Below are 17,522 nucleotides of genomic sequence, written 5' to 3' on the forward strand. Positions count from 1 at the left end.
CGAAGAATCAATAGTTGGGTAGAAAGTAAGGGAAAAAGGGCAAAAGGACAAGCAAGCTTTAGACCTAGACACTCTACCATTGACCACTGTGTCACCCTTAGACATTTGATAGAGAAAGTTTGGGACAAGCAAGGTGAAACAACCTATTGTTGTTTTGTGGACTTCAAGAAAGCCTTTGACACAGTGCCTAGAGACAAACTATGGAATAGGATGGAAGAGTTGGGTATCCCAGATGAGTATAGAGCAACAATTCATAGACTTTATGAGAAGGTTAGAGCTAAAATCAGAACAAGTGAAGGAATGTTTGAATGTTTTGGTAGCAATATTTGTGTTAAACAAGTATGTCCTTTATATCCCACTTTGTTCAGTTTATATATTCATAATTTGGAAGCTTGGTTAAGCAAAGCAGATGGAGAAGGGGTTAATCTAGCAACCAATGTGGTAAAGTTGCTTCTATACGCATATGATTTCATCCTAATCTCAAAAACAGTGCATGGATTAAGAGAATACTTAAAGGCCTTAAAACACTTTTGTCAGGAGTTTTGGATGCTAGTGAACATTAACAAGACAAAAATAATGATTTTCTCTTTAAGTAGAAAAGACAAACCAAACACTTTTCTTTTCGAATGTATTCCTCTGGAGATAGTGGAAGAATACAAATATCTTGGGATTGAATTCCACCAGAAGCTCAATTGGGAGACTTGCAGGACAAAAAGAATTCAAGGAGGATGGAGAACCTCATACTTACTCCAAAATAGGTGCATAAAAGCTAAACTTTGGGATTGGAAAACCAAGAAAACCCTTTTTGGTTTGTTGGTTACGCTGGTTGTTCTCTACAGTTGTGAAGTATGGGGAAGTAGCATGTCAACTTGCAACTGGAGGCAGTTAGAAAGAATACAGAAACAACTAATTACTAGAAATCTCAAAGTTAAAGCCATAGTCCCATACAAAATCCTTTTGGCTGAAGTAGGTACTTTTCCATTGGAGGCAACAACGATAACAAGGTTAATAAGTTATTTAAATAAGACTAGAAACATGGATAACTAGTGTTGGCCCATGAGAATTATGGAAGAGGCATTAGATCGTAGGAAGAAAACTTGGATAAACCAAAAAATAAAGTGGTTGAGTAAGTGGAATATTAAGCTGCATGAATTCCCTAGCACCAACGAAGAAATAAAAAAAATTGTGATGGAAAAATTTAGGACTACCATGTGGACCAATCACAATGGACGTAAAAAAACATACTACATCAAAGAGTTCAATCCAACTTGTGACCATGTTGAGAAAACATATTTAGGAGCGGCTATTAAAGGAAAAGCAAGGGTGTTAGTGGCATAGTTGAGGATAGGGTCACATCACTTTAGATGTGAGACTGGTAGTTGGAGGATCCCTAAGGAAGTTTGGGAAGACAGAACTTGCATTTTCTGCGACAAGGGTGTGGTGGAGACGGAATGGCACTTTATCATAGAGTGTGCAACATATAAGGATATTTGCATTCAATATGAAAACAATCTAAAGGTTGACAACATGCACCATATATTTGACAAAGATAAGATCAATCAGATTGCTAGCCTTCTAGTCTAGACTCATAGAAGAAGATTCGACATCGAAAGGAATATGAAGATGAGTTAAGGTTGTTATTCTTTGGGTCCCTTAGGCTGCTCAACCTCATGGACTTCATTAAAATCATTCATTTCAGAAAATAACACTAGATATGACTCATTAAGGCTGCGAGGGAGTGGAACGAGGGAACACAAGAGCCCGACAATATGGGAAAATGTCGCAAAGCCAAAGAAGAAGTCTCATAATTATTCCTTCTTATCAAACCTAACATCTGTTAAAATCCTCCATTCAAATCTTGCAAACACATCTCGCTCTTACTTTTGTCCATGAGGATTCAATAAAGAATCCATTCTCACCCAATAATTTTAAGTCATGTCCCATTGCCATGAACATTTCATCCCTCTCGCCTGCTGTTTCCTCCTCGTTTCCAATTCCAAAATCAAAAGCACTCTTAGAAACTTCCATTTCCTTTTGAAATTTTTTGTACAAATTACAATTTCTTGAAGTACTCAACCTCTTTTAATGATGTCAGATGCTCTCTATATAAGTTATGGTGCTTTTTTAAAGGAATTTGGTTTAAAATAGGGTTTAGAGTATTCCAATTTGAAAAATAAGTGCTTGGAAATCTACAATGAGTACTTGGATGAGTTCATGGAAGTTGGAAACAAGGTTTTTGATGGTACCAACAAGTTATACATTAGAATTTTTGCTAAAATATTGAGATTCTAGATAAGAAAGATACCAATAAGTTATAATTCTCGCCCTTGTAATATTTTCGAGCAAGTTGTTTTAAGGCCTTGGTTTTTGAAAACCATAGTTACTTTATATGCATGTATACACATAAGAATACAAAATGCTACAACAAAACAGGTTACAATATCGTCAAATACATTATGGCTAAAATACTATTAAGTAATTATTAAATACAATAAATAATACATGGATTATATTTTGTGTTTATATAGTTGAGATATGACTAAAATATGTTGAGATATAGCCTATATAAGGGAATGATATTATTTAACGGCCTGTAAATTGCTTTGGGCATTATAGTGGAATAATTTGTCGCAACAGATCTGCAAAAAAATTGAAATCTATACTATGAATGTTAATTCTCTTTATATCTTAGAGTCCTTATTTACTACTTTCATGCTTAAATTAAATGAAATACCTAAAATGTGAGAAATAGAGAATATAAAGAAATACATACACACATCCACAATAAACACAAGTTTTGCCACAGGAAATGCTTACAGGAGAAAACCTAGTTAGAAGGTGATGTTTCTTTGCTCTCTTTTATTTGGATGAAAATAGTAAAGTACAAAGGAAGAGGTACTCTTTACAGAGTTATTTGAGACCTTTGGCCTATAAGGATACTACAAAACTTTAACCCCCTATGTCCCACTCTAACTTCCACTCCCAATTACTTTGCTCAACTATGGAACAAAATACAACTAGAGTTACAATTTTGGACCTTCTAGAGTCTTCTCAAATCTTTATTCCACACATGGTTAGCCCCATGTGCATAAGTAACAGGGGTTAACATGGCATTCACTTATACCATGGTGGTCAACACGTCAAGTTAACTTGCAGGAGGCATAACATTTGCATTCAATTTTTTTTGACATAACTCTTAAACCATTGGAAATGTCAATGAGTGTAGAACAATGCTAGAGTGTCTAAATCAAGTGAGAGTTTTTTTACCCCTAAAAATGTTGTAGTGCCTCAAAATGGCTCTAGAAGGTTTTAGGCCGAATTCTCCAAAGTGGGACCCACCTTTAAAATGACCCTGCAAGCCGACTCCTCCAATTTTGTCCACTTTGAAAGCATCAAGATTAATGAAAAATAACATAATGATTTAATCTAGATCTTTAAATTTAGGAACATTGAGGGCTATTAAGAAGAAATTAATTATAATGCAAGAGTCAAGTAAGGTTGTTCCCTATCCCCTATCCTTTTAAGCATATACATTAATGAGTTAGAAAACTATTTGGAAGATGTATGTTGTGTCAACTTGACTTTAGTTAGTATGGTCACCATACTTCTTATTTATGACGATGATATTGTACTTATAGCAAGGAGTCCTGATGACCTCTATAAGCAATTAAGAATCATCGAGGACTTTTGCTCTAGTATTGATATGATTGTGAATATTGAAAAAAATGAAGGTTAAGATAATTAAATCCAAAAATAATCTTTAGTCTATTAGTACATGACAACAATAAAATTGGAGGAAGTGCCCTCATACAAATATCTTAGAATTGATATTCATCAAAAGCTTAATTAGAAATATAATGTTAAGAACACAATTAATAGAGGGTGGAAAGCTTATCGTAGGCTTGAAAACATTTGTAAATTAGTAGACCTTTGGTTATTCAATCTCATATGATGTGAATTTTAAGGACGTAATATCCTTGGAGAATTCTAGAGAAAGATAAATCAAGTCCAAAAGAGTTTTATAACTTATAATGTCAAAATCAAAAGGCAATAGACCCAATCCTATCCTCATCATAGAAGTGAGCCTTTCATTATTGAGAACATGATTATGATTAGATTCCTAATGTATGTGAACAAGATAAAAAAAACATAGATGACAAAGGGCTCCCTAAATTTGCTTCAAACTCTAGCCAAACCACTAATAGTTCAAGTGAAGATGCCAAGCCTTGGATAAGCCATGGGGAAATACAAGAATAAGTTATTCTGCATAATACATAGAATATATGGTGCAATAAATAATAAGAGAATATAAGGAAATTAAGATACTATATCGATGTGGTAAGCCCTGAGTTAGAAGATCAAAAATATATCTCAGATTTCAATAGCACATAATAATATCTACATTGTTAAAATAAGAACAAAATATCATGCACTACATAGTTAGACTGAGTGTTGGACAATTCCCAAATCATCGTGGGATAAAAGAATCTGTCATCTTTGAAATTAAGAGTTTTGAAGAAGACAAACAAATTCTCTTAGAGTAGCCTACGTATAGGTAATAAGAACAAAATTTAAAAATATTTGTAGCGATACCAATCATTCTAACTTTCCAAATCATCAAAACTATGGTGATCTTGGAATGCTTTGCTTAATGCTTTTACACATACAAATACAATTTGAAAAAAATCCAAACAATTCTTTGTTGTTTTTCAAACTTTAATAAACCAATTTTGATTTCAACCAACATTCTTCATCACTATATACAATTATTTTTCTAACATATTTACTTAAAATAATATTTTTATTTGAATTTAAAATTTCCAAAATATCTCTCTAATCTCCAAGGAAAACTATTGCCAAATACTATGGAGGGCTAGGTAGGAAAAACAATAACCAAGCAAAAATGTACGGTTTTCTATTGGGTGTATTTTTAGCCCATGAAATGGGAATTTTGGATTTAACAATCTTGGGTATTGGGTGTATTTTTAGCCCATGAAATGGGAATTTTGGATTTAACAATCTTGGGCGACTCTCTGATCACTATTGAGCACTTGATTAATAGATATTTTACCCTAAAGAAAATCTCCTTAATCTTCTCCTCAGAAAGATAAATTGTGATATGAACCTTTTTCCCTCAAAATCCCTCTATCATATCCTAAAAAGGAAAAACACAAAGGGTGACTATCAAGCCAATCTAGCATGCGTCCTGGAAATCAGTCAAAAGGTTGTCAACGGCCACAAGGACTTACACACTATTTCCTAATTCCCCCTATGCCATCTCATTATTCTATGTTACCCCTCTAGCTCCACCTTTATGTGGATACGCCAAGAAATTGTATTAAATCAACAATCAAAGTTTTAAAAGCTAAGAAGGATGGCTTCGTGGAGTAGGATGGCTTTATGGCACATGATGGAAGTTTGAGGTATGCATGGGGGACTATATTAATTCCCCACGCTTCTCTCTAACCAATACAAATGAATATGCCTCATTCTGCTCCACCACCCCGACTTGTGATGAATTTGGCAAGCTCGAGCATACCTTGCCTTAATTATGATTTGATGGGTACCGCGTGGGAGGACCTTGCGGTCTTGGTTCAAACCTGCATTCATGTTCGATGGCGCAGTTTCTCAGCAAATACCCTCTCCATCTTGCCTCTCTCGAAAATTTGATCTCTGCCTCTCTAAGTTCATCGTGGCATCTATAAATTTGAGCACTAAGAGGCTTTGTTATGAGCCCCATGTGACTCCAAGATTTCTTATCGTTCGAGGGCAAAGGCCATGGGTGCCCAACCCCTGTAGTGGGTCAAGTGGAGGAGCTCTCTCGCTGGGACCCTCCCTAAGAAGATTGCTAGTGGAGTCGACACTAACAACATCAAAATTATCTGCAGCAGCTTGGGTTTCAATTGGGTTAAGCGTCTCCAGGGTTGCTTTCAGTTCTCGTGCTCTAGTTTTTTTCAGCCTCTCCTTCCCCGCGTATTTTGTTGTGACCCGCTGTAGATTTAATACAATCTTTTTTCATTGGTGTTTAAAGCGTATTTTGTTGTGACCCGCTGTAGATTTAATACAATCTTTTTTCATTGGTGTTTAAAATTAACATATTATATGATAATAAGACTATCTTTCTCTATATTTCATATTATTAGGCCATAAGGTGTTCCCCTTTTGGACGAATTTCTCCAAACTTCCCCAACTAGAGTTGTCACTCTGTGACCATTTGTTAGACAATTGGATTGTGTTATGTCATTGATCTGGAACCCTATCACTACCAAGACCACTAAGAACAATGTTGAGACGAGTGGAAACAGTTTGTGCAACACTATCATTTTACATGCCTCCATCACCATCGAGATCACTAAGAACAGTTCATATGGTGTAGCAAACAAGGAATTCAACTACCAAGCATTGATCTCCAAAACTTGATAGATTCACATGTACCATTAATGCCCCGTTTTGAACACAATAAGCCCATCCACAATGGTGAGTTTGATTTGCCTTATAACTTATGAAAAGATAATAAACAATTTTGAATTTTTATAATAAATAGTATTTATCATTCCAATTACTTGTTTTATTGAACTTAAGATTACATAACTAAAATATTCATCATTGACATGGTCAAGGAAATGTAACTATATTGGAGCAAAAGTGTTCAATGGATGTTATTTTTAATTTTGGAGTTGCCTTTAGTGCGACTATTTGGACTTTCCAATGTCGAAATCCGGCGTAAAAATATGAGGTGAAGTATTGATTTGTGTTATTTAAACTGGTTTTTTGACTGTATATATGGATTCGACACCCTGAAAAACCCTTAGGGCACTTGGATTGTGCATGGGTTGCCCATCAAACTTGTGATTTCAATAAATTCCTGCCGGATTTTAGAGAAATTAAACCTGAAAAACCCACCGAAAAAGCTTCCAAAAAGTCGCACTAAAGACAACTCATTTTTATTTTTTCTTTAAATATCGTGATTGTTGGTGAGATCACGTAGCTAAAGTTCATGTATGCGACTTAGTGCAGCAATGTGCATGGCGTTAAAGGTTATAAAACAAAAAGTTAATGTACACTTTTTAAGAATTGGTCATGGTAATGTGAATTGAGAAATTTTATAATGTAAATGAGACTTTGTGACACGATTTTGTATTTATTTATTTTAAAATAATTTGGGGTTTAGCATTTTAGAATTTCATCCCAAAAAATAATTTAAACATAAAAATATATATATGAAAATAAAAATTTAAATAAAATATTTAGAATTTTAGATTTTAGATTTTTGTGATCTATATAAAAAATGAGAATGGGTTGCCCATCACACTTGTGATTTCAATAAATTCCTGCCGGGTTTTAGAGAAATTAAACCTAAAAAACCCATCGAAAAAGCTTCCAAAAAGTCGCACTAAAGACAACTCATTTTTTTTTTTCTTGAAATATCGTGAGTGTTGGTGAGGTCACGTAGCTAAAGTTCATATATGCAACTTAGTGAAGCAATGTGCATGGCGTTAAAGGTTATAAAACAAAAAGTTAATGTACACTTTTTAAGAATTGGTCATGGTAATGTGAATTGAGAAATTTTATAATGTAAATGAGACTTTGTGACACGGTTTTTTATTTAATTATTTTTATTTATTTATTTTTAAATAATTTGGGGTTTAGCATTTTAGGATTTCATCCCAAAAAATAATTTAAACATACATATATATATATATATATATATATGAAAATAAAAATCTATATAAAATATTTAGAATTTTAGATTTTAGATTTTTGTGATCTATATAAAAAATGAGAATGTCTTTGGCATTAAGCATATTATTAGGATCCATATTTAAAACTGTAATTTTTTTTATGAAAAATGATTGTGTAAAATATATTACCTAAAGATTTTTTTTTGAAAATAAGTTGTCCATATTATACTTATATTGAATTTAATTTTTAAAATATTTATCATATTACTAATCTTTTTGAACTTTTAAGTTAACAAAATTGTGGTGGTGTAGGAATGTTTCCTCATTTCCTTTTGAACATAGAAATCAAACAATAGTCTAACAAATAAACAAAATGATTTTTTCTGGGAACTTTTTTTTTGATTAATTTTGCCCAAAATATGGTAGAATTAAACGAAGTCTCTCGGTAGAAATCAAATGAGAGAATTTGCTAAGAATCATAAGTTTAAGTTGTCTAATCTTCAAAGTTAAGTGTCTCATCAGTTTTTGTTGTCAAATCCATTTATATATTTAAAAGTGCATTTTAAATAACAAGAAATCACAATCTCACTCGATATTATATTACCTAATTCCAACCAAAAATATCATTTGTTTAATAATTAAACTCTTAAAAAATTGTAATTAATATTTTACTTTCTTAAAATTCAATAAACCATATAAATATTAATAAAATTTATTTATCATTATAAATCACATCTAAACAAAAATTATAATATAAAGTGAAAAAATTATTATTATTATTATTTTTTAAATTTTAAATTAAAAATTATATATATAATTTTATTAATGGATTAAACATTTAAAATAAAATAAAAATAAAAATAATAATATAAATTGGAAAAATTATTATTATTTTTTAAATTTTAAATTAAAAAAATTATATATATAATTTTATTAATTGATTAAACATTTAAAATAAGAAAATAAAGGCTTTACGCGCTAAACTAGTCTTTCTTTTTTTCACATAATGGATTTATGACAAATCTTTAATGTTTTATTGTGATAGGAATACCTTTAAGAAGTTTCATTGGTTTTGGACCTTGATTATGGTTAAGGAAAAAATCATTATCACAAATCTATTTAATCTTCATTATTTAGAAAAATTTTAAAATAATAATAACTTTTTTATATATGAAATGTGTTAAAATACATGTAAATTGTTTAAATCCATTTTTAACAAGATTAAATCAATTAAATATTATATTTTTGATAAATATATTAAATTTAACACATAATATGAATATATTTTCACATTTTCAAAAAAAAATACAATACAATCAAGGTGTTCCCGATAACGAAATGAAGAGTCAGATGAAAAATGATAAAAGAAGAAGAACGAAGAAGAAAGAAGCTATAAAATAATGCCTTAAAAGCATTACTTTTGGTTATGGTGAGGGTAAATTTGACTTACTCTAATAAAATTCACATAAAATCTGAATATGCATAATCCAAACCCTCCAAAAGTTCTAAAATAGCCCCAAACCAAAGTGAAGCCGACACACCCAAAATAATAAAGGAGTACCCCCAAAACCCCCTTCGGCTCAGTGAGTGAGCCTTCGGCCAGCCTTGATGGGGCCCCATCCTTGACCCTTGAGCCTTGACCCCTTGATCCTTGAGCCTCCGGCCAGCCTTGATGGGGCCCCCATAACCTCCCACCTTCAAACATCCAAAAGATCCCTCGAATAACCTTATTAGCGTATGATCCTCAAATGGGTGAATCATCGTATGTACCGCTTCCTCATTATAGCTACTGTAGAGGGTCAGATTCATGACTTGTATGTGCAGATATAGTGGAGTTATTACGCTCGATACTTATCTGAAATATCGGAATTATCGGGAATTATTTAGTGGGGGGGTTGTGGGGGTACTCCTTTATTATTTTGGGTGTGTCAGCTTCACTTTGGTTTGGGGCTATTTTAGAACTTTTGGAGGGTTTGGATTATGCATATTCAGATTTTATGTGAATTTTATTAGAGTAAGTCAAATTTACCCTCACCATAACCAAAAGTAGTGCTTTTAAGGCTTTATTTTATAGCTTCTTTCTTCTTCATTCTTCTTCTTTTATCATTTTTCATCTGACTCTTCATTTCGTTATTGGGAACGCCTTGATTGTATTGTACTTTTTTAATGGTTTAATGTAATTAATTCACTTGCTATGAAAAATTAATATCTTAACTTTAATATCGATACTTTTAAATATAAGCATTATGTTAAAATATAATCTATAATTGACTTTTCATTGAGTTTGAAAATTTTCCAAGTTAAATAATAAAAATCAAAGTTTATTGTTTTATTAAATTCAAATATATTATTTTGTTTATATTATTTTTATAATTAATAGTAAAGGAGAATAATAGGAGTGAAACTATTTGTAAATTGATTTTAAATATTACAATTCCAAAAGCCAGAGTTCGTGATGAAACTTACTTTCATATTACTTGTATCCTCTTATACTACAGTGGTATGGGTGACGCAGATTTGAACACTAGTGACTATAGTGATATGGGTGACGAGGATTTGAAACAGTAGTGAGACTACTTGTAAATTGATTTCAAACACCAAAATTCCAAAAATTGAGATTAATGATAAGACTTACTATATTATTATTATTAAATCTAAAAATATTATTTTATTTCATATATACTTAAAAAAATTAAATTACATGATAACTTTATTTTTTTCTTATAAATTTAATTAAAAAATTAAAATTAAAATATATTGTTTAAAAATAAAATAAAATTAATTAAAAATGTTTCGAATATAAAGAAATAAGTTAAAAGCTCAATACCCAAAAATATCTAACATGAATGAAAATCTAACCAATAAAATAATTCCATACATAGTTTTTATAATAACTGTACTCACTCCTCATTTAACAACTTATGAAATTATGAAAATCTAACCAATAAAATAATTCCATACATAGTTTTTATAATAACTGTACTCACTCCTCATTTAACAACTTATGAAATTTTTTCCCAAATTTGAAATTTAATTAAACATTCAACAACTTATGAAATTTTTTCCCAAATTTGAAATTTAATTAAAAATTATTAGCTTCGCTCCACGGCATCTTTAGATACATAAATATCCCACGTTGCTTTAATGCAAAAAAGCAACTTTCAATTCTAGAAAAAAACACACGCTCCCTCCACGCCGGCAGCCAACGGTAATCTGACCAGGAGGCGGTGCTATTGATTTATAAAAGGGCTGCTCAGATAGAGCTGGCATTTATTTTCCTTCGTTTCATGCCTGTCCTTGCCATGCCAACATTTTTATTTAGTTGTTTTCATATACTTCTGTCAGTTTGTTTCTTGTTTTCATGTACTTCAGTTATTTTCTTGTTTCTTTCTTGTTTTCCTATCTTTGTTTTTGCCTGTTGAACCGTGCTTGGATTGTACTGTGTTTCTGTGATTTTGCGGTGCACCGCATTTTGTTTTATGATTTATTTATTTATTTTTGATTTCATATCCGCGACCATCGCATGGTCAGAAAAAAAATCTATCTATGATACTTTGGTGGGAATTAAATGGATCGAGGTAATGGAAATTGGAGCTCAATCGGTGGTGACGTGATCAAAATTTCACGGATTCAAGTAATATTTGCCTCTGCTGAATTTGTTCATGTGATATTATGTTTTCAGGCTCGTTTCTGAAAGTGATTAATAATTACTCAGATGTTCTTGAACACTGGGCATTTCCTTGGTTTTTCTTTTTAAAGACTATACTGACTGGTGTTTCTGGACTTTAGAAGGTTTGGTTCAGGTAATATTTGCCTCTCCTGAAATTTGCTCATGTGATATTATGTTTTCAGGCTCTTTTCCGAAAGTGTTTAATAATTAATCAGATGTTCTTGAACACCGTCCATTCCCTGGGTTTTTCTTCGTAAAGATTATACTGACTGGTGTTTCTAGATTTTAGAAGCTTTTCTTTAGTTATTTCTTTAGTCACTTCTGCCCTTTTATTCAGTCATTTATTTTAAAGATTTTATAAGTTATACTGCCTGGTGTTTTTAGACATTAGCAGGTTTCTTGAATTTATTTAATCACCTCTAGCCTTTAAATTTTAATGACGACAATACTTAGGGCATACAGAACGTTATAGCAGGGTCTGAATAAGATGTTTGTGGGTTCCGTTTAAATCTTAATTTAAATGATGAATGGACCAGTATTTAAGTCTCGGGTGAACTGTTTTTCAATTAAGTATTATTATGCACAATATGTTTCAGCGCATCAACTTAAATTGTGGATTCATGGTTCTAAATAAATGGGTGTCTCTGCAATCTGGGCTCATGATTGATTTTAGCAGTCGGATGTTTATGTGACAGGGAGCTACCTTCGTGCAAGATCTGATGCAATGCATATAAAGGGATGCAATGGATATAAAGGGAGGGCATTTTACCTTTTATTCAGGTACGTTTGTCCCTCTTCCAGCACGCAGATCGAAAATAAAAAAATGATTTATACAATTTTGATTAAATTTCAAAGCTACATGTCCTGCTTACTATTCGTCTCGAGGAATGCAACTATTCTCCTCTGTGATTCTCAGTACATTATTATATCTGTTTTATTATATTTTGTTTTCACGTTGAAACTTAGATCACAAACCTTATGGGTTTCCCCAATCTGAGCGCGCCAGTTTGCCCGATCTGTTGCTAACTACCGGTTGCCCCAGTCTAAGCGACAGTCAAGACCACCTCCATCCTTAAAAATAGCGGTGGTATGCCAAAATGTAGAAAGCTATCCCATTATGAAGCTGAGCGGCTTTCATAGACCCCATAGTTCGAAGGTGTGACCAGTATTTCTCATTTGACCCACCGAGAGATTCATGAAACGTAGGAGGAATCGATCATGTGACCGAACGAGAGTCTCACAAAAACGTAGGAGGAATCGATCGTGTGACCCACCGAAAGACTCACAAAAACGTAGGAGGAATCGATCGTGTGACCCAACGAAAGACTCACGAAAACGTAGGAGAAATCGATAATATGACCCACCCACAGATTCGATCATTTCGTCGCCTCCAAGCCCAATACATCATTATTTTGTTTAATTTTAATGGAATTGGTCATTGTTTAGAGGGATCCTATCCTGGGTTAGGTTTTGGATTAAATCCGTTGGTTATATTATTTAAAATGGGTTTAAACCTATTAAATGCACAGCAGCCACTTAGATATATTAATGCTTTATAAACCAGTTAAATTACATTCCAAGTCAGTTTGAAGATGTTCATTCTTTTTTAACATTATTACATTAAATTATTATTGCATTAAATTAAATGAAAGGGTAGTTGGCTGAGGCAATACAAATTGCTCTTTGGAAAATAGTAGAAATTTCGGGATGATTTTTGTTAACATCCAAGAGAAATTTTGGGACCAAAATTTAGATTATAATAACTAATTTTAAGATTTTGGGTGCTTGAGGGAAGAATCTATCATGTAACCCAATAAGACTTTTGGAACCAAAATTTAAATTATAATCGTCAATTTTAAAATTTTGGGTGCCTTGGGGAGGAATCTATCATATGCCCCAACTAAAAATTAAGATTTTGGGTGCCCTCTGGAGAAATCTATCATGTAATCCAATGAGAGACTCATGAAAACGTAGAAAAAAAGAATCTATTATATGACACAATAAGAGATTAAGATTTTAAATGCCCGGGGAAAAATCTATCATTTGACCTTACTAGAGACTGTTGAAAACATAGAAAAAATCGATCATGTGACCTACCGAGAGACTCGATCATTTCCTCGCCTCGAAGCCTAATACATCATTATTTTGTTTATTTTTTAATGATGAAATCTTATCCTTGGTTAGGTTTTGGATTAAGTCCATCGTTTATATTATTTAAAAGGAGTTTAAAGGTGTTAAATGCACAACACGCTAGTTAGGTTTTGGATTAAATCCATTGGTTATATTATTTAAAAGGAGTTTAAAGGTGTTAAATGCATAACACGCTAATTAGATATATTAATTGTTTATTATTTAAAAATAGTTGAAATATGTTAAATCACATTTCCAAGTAATTTTTTGTGAGAGAAGATGTTCATTGTTTAAAATATTATTTTAAGATAGTGGAAATTTTAATACGATTTTTTGTCAAAATTATGTAGAAATTTTGAGAAATCTAAGTTATAGCTGTCAATTTTAAAATTCTGAGTGCCAAAGGGGTTTTTGATGACGCTAAATCTATTTCCAATATAAAAAAACAATTCAAACACTCCTATGATTAGTTTTTTTGAAAAAAATATATTAAATTTTAGAAAAAAAACTTTCCAAACAAATTTATAGCATTTTTAAATAAACAATACCTTAAATTAATATTTTATTAAAAAACAAAAACAAAAACAAAACAAAAACTATTTATTTTTAATTATGTTAAGTATAAATTGAAATGAGTCTTAATCTAATTTAGTGAGACAATTTATTTTTTGTATAAGATTATTACTATCAACATTTTATACAATAATTAATTAAAAATTAAATTCTATATAAAGTAATTAATTTACACTTTATAAATTATTTTTCAGAAACTTTTTAATAATAATTTTAATTTTTAATTTAGAAACTCTTTAATAATATTATTATTTTTAGGTAACACCTAAAAAGATGTGAAACAATAATATTTTTCTGTAGAAGTATCTTAACTGACAAACGAAACACCATCCATTCAAAATCCCATAAACTTAATAATAATAACACTATTATTTAAAAAAAACTATTAAGATATTACCCACCTTACTTTACGTGCAATAAAGTATAATAATAGATGGGTCCATGTCACAAAATTGATTTGAAAATGATACGGTGATATTTTATTGTGGAGTATCATATGTGCACCGGGTATATGCCACAATTTTAATTTTGACAATGATAACATTTTCTCATAATGTTATGGAAAAGGTGAAAAAGGTGATTGACATTTGGCATTATTGTTAGATATTTTATCTTCTGTTTTGTCCATGAGCCTTTTTCATTTCACTATAAATTTAAAAACCTAGAATTATAGTGTACGTATATAGGATTTGGTGATGCATGGTGTTTAGTTAATATTTATTTTTCTATTATTTTAGAATAATTTGAAGAGGGCTTGATACTGCGATGTATTTATTTGAATTGTTTGAAAAAATATGGGGTGAGATATAAAGATTTTAGTTTGTACGAAGTTTTATTAATTATGATAAAGGAATAAATTTTAGGTTAAATTTTGATTAGATTTATTATAATGCAATTATAATATTGAAATAAAGGAATACATTTTAGGTTAAATTTTGATTAGATTTATTATAATACAATTATAATATTGAAATATTTTTTCGAAGGATTAATGGATAATTCAATAAAGATAGCAAATTTAAAATAATAAATATGATTTTATATTTGGTTGGATAATAATAATATTTTTAGATTAGTGTATGATTTTAATTATTTTTCTGTAAATATAAGTTTTTAATGGTTGTTTGCATGTTTTTTTTTTAATATTCAACTAGGTTTGACTTGATATTATTTTTTTATTGTGTTTCCAATATACCTTTTTTAAAATTTCAAAGTTATTTATTACGCAATGCCTTGTTTTACTCTAGTGGAGATAAGTAATGTCTTGTTTTATTCCAGTGGAGATAAGCTTTGTACGAAGGCTTGAGCTCGACAAACTTCAAAAAATCTTGAGACAGTGGCAAATGTTCTAATGTTCATTTGTGTTTCCTCATGAAAGGGTTGGGTTGAGGCCATTAGTTGGTCTATTCTAGTTATTTTATCACGACATTGCATTATTTTAATTGAATATAGATAATTTGAAGTGCACACCCCTCATAAAAGAAATAGTATATGAAAGAAACAATATATGTAATGATACCTCTCCACTAAACATTGCAACCACCTTCACACTTGTCTTTGGGTGAGAGGTTCCAAACCCTTTTTGATCTAATTGAAACAACTTTAGTCTTTTAAACAATAGACATTCGAGATAAAACATGACCTATTCATTCACCTTTTATCAAGCTCTCAGCATTGGTAAATAAATCAAATGAAGGTTTAAAAGAATAGTCTTTGCTAAAACTTGAATAGGCCACATGTTATTATAATCAAATTAAAAGGTGAAAATGTGTTGACATCATGGCTCAATTTATTTTCTTAAGCACAATGTTGTTGTTATTTAAAGTAGGACCATGCAAACCATAATTTCAAGTAAGAGCCATACAACTCAAGCAAACAACTTTTTCTCCACAATCCATTAGCACTTGCAACATGTGTTCATTGTCCCCTTAGGTGTTTGGCACATTAAAATGCCCATACACCAAGAAATGGACTTCTTGGATTTGTTTTTCATCCACTGTTAGAAAAGACCTTGTTTTTTAATGTCATTGGATGCATAAATTTTATTCAATTCCAACATGCCACTGAAATCTTCATGAGGTCTTAAGGTCCCATGTATGATTAAGAAGGCAAGTTTGGGAAAGGCTAGCTTGACCACTCTACCTTTACTATTATCATCATTTCATGAAAATGACATGTGGTCAACTACAATTCAAAGTAATTCTTAACATGAACCTATGAATTTTCACTTATTGGATCATAAAATATGAAGCAATGTCCTCATCTCACGATTATATTTTTCTGCATGGGTCAATAAGACCCCTAATTGGGTGGTCTATTTTATTATCATCCAAACAAAACAAGACCTCAAAAACGTTTGAAGTTGCTACAGCTTTCATTGTCAAGGAATGAAGCAATATTTCATAGCATGAACTGGAAGGTCTTTTTTTACCTTGTGTGGGCTTTGATGCTCCCTAAGAGTTCAAAAGAGGATGTAGAGAATGAACCTTGATACTGTGACCTCCTTAAGAGGAGGTGTTTTGGGAGGGCCACACACATCCTTTCTATGACCAAGGCCATAAGTTTAGTGCACATTGAAATAAGAGATTGTTGACATGTTAGGCTTAACCTTTTATGTTGCAACTGCCAAGTTGTTATAAGAAGTATTGTGAACTACTTGAACCCATCCTTCATTAGAGTCTTTAGTGGCTTGAGTTGTTGGTTGTGCATGGGCTTGAGAGATTAGTTGAAGTTGTGGGTAGGTCTAGCTTGGCTATAAGTGATCGATTATAGAGCTTGTGATATGGGCTCCAGTACCAAAAGTAAGCATTAAGTGTATGAATATACCACATAAGTTGCTTAATTATCTTGTCCCTTGCCTAAATTGACACAAATTCCTTAAAGCTTTTTGATAGGTTAACTCTTAGTTAAACCCTCTTCTAGGGCCCATAGTTAATGAAGTAAAAGGGTTTAGAGCTCATGGTATATACAATTGTTAATTGATTAAAAAATTCTCTCGAAGAAATGTTTGCACTACATGAGAAGGCCATGCAACAAAAAACACGTAAGAAACATTAATGGGTAGCCTATTCCAATGAATTCTTAACCCATGGGAAAAATACAACAAAAGAATTGCAACATATCCATTGTTTAAAAGCAATGATATTAACAAGGAGGATCTAAATGCATCGTACAAGTGCTAACATAATGCCAATGACATCTACCTCCTTTATGGAAATTATCATTGCCATGTGATAAATACCCCAAACAAACTCCCAAAGTGCCTTGAGGGACCATTGTGCTTACAACTTATGGTAATACAAACATCATGAATTACCATAATAGAAGGCAAAACACATGATCATCTTTGGATTCTTGAGGCCTTAACACAAGTGCCATAAGTTAACCAAAGCTAAGACAAGCCAACTAAACTTCTAACAAAGACAAAATCCTAACACATGCATAAGCTAATCAGACTTTAATCCATT

The sequence above is a fragment of the Pinus tabuliformis genome, chromosome 7 (assembly GCF_031772625.1).
Source record: "Pinus tabuliformis cultivar Carrire ecotype Pingquan chromosome 7, CPIR1, whole genome shotgun sequence".
NCBI classification, from domain to species: Eukaryota; Viridiplantae; Streptophyta; class Pinopsida; order Pinales; family Pinaceae; genus Pinus; species Pinus tabuliformis.